Source organism: Octodon degus, unplaced genomic scaffold, assembly GCF_000260255.1.
Source record: "Octodon degus isolate 3935 unplaced genomic scaffold, OctDeg1.0 scaffold00221, whole genome shotgun sequence".
Taxonomy (NCBI): domain Eukaryota; kingdom Metazoa; phylum Chordata; class Mammalia; order Rodentia; family Octodontidae; genus Octodon; species Octodon degus.
This window is the reverse complement of record NW_004524797.1, coordinates 74,556-80,421: the sequence shown is the minus strand read 5'-3', so window position 1 is coordinate 80,421 and position 5,866 is coordinate 74,556. Positions and strand designations below refer to the sequence as shown.

Here is a 5,866-nt window from a genome sequence, read left to right as displayed (position 1 = left end):
AAAAAATTAAAAAAAAAAAAAAAAGAAGAAAAGCCATGGTGTTATGTTGAGCTGTAGGGGACTCAGGTCAACAATTTCTGACACTGTCAGGCAAGCAGAAGACCCAGTACTATTATGGACTACTGGACTCTTTTAGAATATTTTGCTGAGTTTACACGTAAACCTATAATATTCAGATCCTTGTGTTTGCCAGTCAAGCGCTTATCCTACTGAGCCATCTCCCTGGCCTTATAATATTCAAATGATGGAACTAAACAAAAAAGGGGATACAGATGAATGTCCATTTTGTATCTATGTATTCAAAATAGTTAGGATAGATATATAGTTACATTCTCTTAATGAATAGACGGATTTGTTCTAATGGTGCTTGTAAATAGGATATTGTGTCTGCATCTTGTACAGCAAAAAACCACTAGGAAGAATGTATGTAATGTGTGAATTATTGAAACTGTCCTACCAATTTGGTTTGAAACTGTCTCATTGCTGTTTGTTTCTCAATAAAATTATGGGAAAAAAATTCGTTAAACCAGATTCTCTCCCTTTGTTCGCGATCAAAGTCCTTCTTGCCCTTGACCAGGCTGCACCCAGCCTGAAATAAAGATGTCGCTGTGTGCTTCAGTCCTGACTGTCCTAGCGGTCTGCGAGGCTCCTTGGGGTCTAGCGCGACAGGATGCTTTGCAGCTGCCTCAGGAGCAGAAAGGTTTCCCTGTTTCCCAGGCCGCAGCCCCAAGGGCAGCGATGCCCAAGTGAGCAGGCAAGGCTGCAGCAGCGCCGCCCTCAGGAGAGAACCGCGGACTCAGGAGCGCTGCGCTTCAGCAGGAGGCCGCCAGGGGGCGCGCGGGCACCACCGCACCGGGCTGCGGGCTCCAGGGAGAGGGGCGGGCGGGCAGGCTGCTCTATGCGGTTGCCTCTGTCTAGGATGCTCGTCCTGGGGGTTTGGGAGTGAAGGGAGCACAGATGGGGCAGGGCTGCAGCCTGGAGCTTCCGCGGAGGAGCGTGAGCGGGGTCAGACGAGGGCTGCTGGCGTGGAGGGGCCCTGGGCGCCGGGGAGCCTGGGCCTGAACGGATCTGGGGGCTGGTGCCCAAGGCGCAGACACGGATCTAAACCCTGCCCGGGGCCCCTGGCCTGTGATGGGTCAACCCTGCATAGGAACCAAATCAGCCTTATAGAGATTTGAACAGAGCCTTTTATTTACTGAGCTCAGGTCCCTCAGCCACTTCTCACGCAGGAGAAGGCTGATTGGCCCCAAACGTAGGTACAGGGGGGTATTTTTTTTTTTTTTCTTTTCAAAAATTTTTATTTATTTGTTTTTCACAATAAAATGCTCCTTTATACTTTTGCTAAGTTCACAGAATGGTTTTAGATACTTTGTTTTTTCTTAGCTAGAATTATAGAAAGATAAAAAAAAATAATGTAAGTACCAGGTATAAAATGTTTCAGAAATTCATCTCTTTTCCTTGTAACTTTTTCAAAAAATTTATGCACAGTTTACTCTGTATCTGGCAACCTTCAATTTATTTATTATTTTTTTTCTTTTCAAAGTTTTATTGATAAACATATAGCAATGAGACAGTTTCAAATCAAATCGAAAGTACAGTTTCAACAAATAATACACTGCATATATTCTTCTTAGTGGTTAATTGCTGTACAAGATGCAGAGTTGTGATCCTACTTACAAACACCATTAGAAAAAATCATTCTATTCATTAAGAGAATACAACTATATATCTATCCCAACCACTTTGAATACACAGATACAAAATGGACATTCATAGTTATACCCCAATTTTTTTTTTAAGTTCCGTTGTTGAATATTATAGGTGTGTAAACTCAGCAAAATATTCTAAAAGAGTGCAGAAGCCCATAATAGCATTGGGTCTTCTGTTTAATTGGCAATGTCAGAAATTATTGACGTGAGTCCCCCACAGCTCAACATAACAACATGGCTTTACTTCCTATATTTCATCTTCATACTTTTCTACTGGATGGTTAAGACCAAGGTAAAGCAGAACCTATGCAACAAGAGTTGTAGCTTTTTGGTTTGAGAAGGTCAGTGAAATGCCCTCAGGATTTATCCTGAGATCCTGTACCTCAGATTGTAGAACCTTTGTCAGTGCAGCCATGTGGATGAGTCACGGCCATTGCTTGGCCAATGTGCTCTCTGTGAAAGCCTGAGAGAGTGTCTTCTCCTCATGTGACTCTCCTTAGGCACACTCCACGTCATCGATCAATTTCCTCTTTGGCCCCATAACCTTCTTGATCAGAAAATCTGGGACACTACCGAGGTACTTGACGTTACAGTACAAGTTCTCATATGTCCTGAGTCTTAATTGACCTTAGAAGGGTAGGGCCAAAATATTGGCTTTCCTTGTAGCCCTCCTTTTTCTCTAATTTTGGTCTGCAAACTTAGGTTGTTAACCATCCAGAAGAAAAGCTTATTGTTATTAACAAACGATTTACGTTATCAAGCTTAACCTCACTATTTCACTACATTTCAAACATCTTAGGCATAATAAGGAACAGGTATTTTTCATCAAGTATTGACATGTTGAACCTTAAGTCCCTACGTAATATGATAAAGAACATTTAAAAATTAGATTATATTTTAACAATAGGATAAAGAATTCTATGCTTCTCATGTTTGCACATAAGTCCAAAAATCTCACCATATACAACCTTGAAGCAGGACTGTCCCACAGTATTCCTTTTCCTGTCTCTTGCTTTCATTCACCACCCCCTTCTTCTTGAACATCCACCTACCCGAGAGACATCTTAGCAGTAACAGGCATGTCATGACAAGCAGCCCGTGTTCAGAATACCACAATGACAGGCACTCCCAATATGAAACCACTATTACAAATTACCATCTGCAGTGCAGTAGCTTAGTTCACAGATATCAGTATATATAGTTAGTCAGGGTGAGAATCTTTCCAATTAATTGCTAGATTAAAGAATCTTCTGAATATTCTCCGGATCATTGCCTTGCTCAACTTTTACATATAACTGCATGGCTTAACATTGTCATGTTTCCTAGCTCATCCCATTTCACAGGGGGGTATTTATAACAGAAATCACATCCAGTTTGGTAAGCGAATTTGTTCTCTAGCACAGAACAACAGAAACTACATTCATTTGACACAGCTGCAGACTGTTCATAACTAAAGGGTCTTTCACAGTGTATTGGTCAAGGTTTTACTTAGAGGAACAGATATAATATAAGGAACAGATATTAACACAAGATTTACAACCTATAAGGTATTAGAAGGTTGGCTTACATCAACCACAGAGTCAGATGGAGGAGTGTGCAGAGGGCGTCTGCACACCCCAAACTGAGGAGTTCAGTCCCAAGGTCTGAAGCCCACTGCTGTGCTCGAGCTGATGGGTCTGCGAGAGAAGACTGAAGAGTCTGCGAGGGAAAGTGGAGGATCCAAGCCGGAGGTGGAAGAGTCTGCAGGCCAATGCGAAGACTGAAGCTCCTCAGACTACATGAAGAGAGCGACTACTTCCTTAGCCCCTTTATCTGGTCTCTTTGTGCTGAGTCACTCTGGGGGCAGAACCAATTGTGTCCCAGGGCGGGACCCCCACCAGCCGCAAGTGCACCAAGGAGTCATCCGGCCAAGTTCACGCAATGTATCAACCACTACACACAGCTTAGAGATAAGTGCATATTTTTACAAGATACATCTTAAGCTGACTACATAACAGGAGATGGTTAGGGAGGGAGTTTGTGTTAGCTTGCAGCCTTGACACAAAACAGTTATTTATTGTTGAATAGCCTTGAGCCCGAGAGGGAGAGTACATTTCTTAGAGTAGATAACAGGAAGCACAAAGGTGTTTTTTTTTTTTTTTTTTCCATTTTTTGAAGAATTTCCCACAAGGCACAAAACTCTGTTAACCCTTTACATGGCCTTAACCGTTTGTGATCAGAGGAATTCGCTGTGGGCTTTCTTGGCTTGAAGCAATACACCCATGTTTTGCAGACTGCCTGTTCCAGCTGAGAATGGCCCAGTGACCCTCACACACCTCTCCCCTCCCCTTCCCTCCTTCCGTTCTTCTCCTTCTCCTCCTCCTTTGTCTTCTTCTCTTTCTTCCTGTTTCTTCTCCCTCTTCTTCCTTCTCCACAGACTTCCTCTGGAGGGCTTTGCCTTTGCTCTTGTCAGGCCGTGTTTCCTCCAAGAAAAACTAACTTCAGCCATTCCATCTTCAGTAGTAACCCGGTCTGTTCCTGAAGTATGGACTGTGTTGTCCGTTTCTGCCTAACACATGGTAAAAAGTCCAAGCTTACTAGTTTGAAAATTATTGTAATGAATAAGTAACTCCGTCGTATGTCAGTAAATAGCCTAAGCAGGATTAAAAGTTAAATAGACTAAGTTCATAGACTAACGTTCATAAGTTTATATTATTTTTCAGTACAACAAGGGTATAAAGCTCATGTAGAAATAAATTCCTTGCTAAAATGAAAAATGTCCATCTCCCATGTGTGGTGCAGGCGCGCTGAGACGGTGGCTGAGATGTCGTGGTGTGCGCCTGTAATCCCAGCACTTCGGAGGCGGAAACCAGGAGGATTACTACGAGCCCAATCTGTGTAGTGAGACCCTGTAGACCCTGTACTAAATACGTTAAAAAACAAAAAAAAAGACATAATGGAAAATATGTGCATAGAAGTCAGCCCGCACGCCTTTCCCGATCTCCTCCTTCCGTAACGTCAAGTCACTGACTTCTCTCAGCTCCACACGCACCTCTCTGGAGTGGCAGCGTTTCAGCTGGGCTTTCTGGTTGAATATTCTTCTCTTCACAGAGATAATGCGGCTCGCAGAGTCCCAAGATATGATAAATAAAATTAGCTTTTCTTTCCACGAATTTGCGTGTCATCCTTGTGCAGGGGCCATGCTAATCTCCTCTGTATTGTTCCAATTTTAGTATATGTGCTGCCGAAGCAAGCACTTGTTTTTTTTTTTTAGGTTTCAGAGTCTAAGTTTTATAGTTTTTATTGAAATGTTTTTGTGAGCGAAGGGATGTCTTACTGTTTAGGAAGTATTGCATTTTTTCTTTTTTCATTCTGAGGTCTGAACAAAAATGCCACAGTAAAAGTGAAAATGAAAAGATCCCAGAGCCCAATTTTCAATAACTTTTAATGCATCTTTTTCCTTTAACACGTGCAGAAAGCTGTACTTGATTTGAGTGCAGTGAATAAAAGGAAAAACAAATGAAAGTGTGAATATGCTGAAGGCAAGAGACAGAGTGCCTCACTCTTAAAGGGAAGACAGTTTGATTCCTTCTGTGCTCTTCGTCACCTGTCTCCTCCAGGGTCCTTTCTGCTTCTAAATTCTCCTTATGCAGTTTCACCTAAAGTTCTCAGTTCCAACTGTGTTTCTGCTGCAGGGATGGTTTCAATCCAGACAGCATTTTACATACATTCCACACGATATTAAGCAAAATAATGGTAAACCATACCTGTAACTAAATCGATCCTAATTTAAATGCATGAAATATTAAGCATATGAAAATGGTTTGGCAATAAACAGGCCCTTGTGCTTGCCAGGGAAGTGCTTATTCTGCTGAGCCATCTCCCCAGCCCATGACAGTAAAACTGATCCACAGGATCCAACTGGAGAGAAATATTTTTCAAAGTAGAGAATGCTGTGGAGGGAAAGGATAATCCAGTTTCTTTTTTCCCCCACCCCAAACTACTTCTGCGTTCTACTTTAGAAGGCATGCCCCTCGGAATTATTTTATATAAGTGTCATCACTAACTTGGTCCTCTTGTTCCCCCAAACCTACTCCAGTGTAGATTCAGCTGATTTTTTCTACCAAACCTCTTGTTGGGAAGGTTTTCATTGTCCTATACTTTTTTTTTTTTTTTTT

At 42.1% G+C, this 5,866-nt stretch overlaps 1 non-coding gene across 1 annotated transcript; it reads right to left on the bottom strand.

The window, feature by feature from the left end:
- Window positions 1–4,837: 4,837 nt before the first annotated feature.
- LOC111813770 lies at window positions 4,838–4,945 on the bottom strand. Its single transcript, XR_002818942.1, has one exon. It is a non-coding gene; the product is annotated as a U6 spliceosomal RNA (small nuclear RNA).
- Window positions 4,946–5,866: the final 921 nt, after the last annotated feature.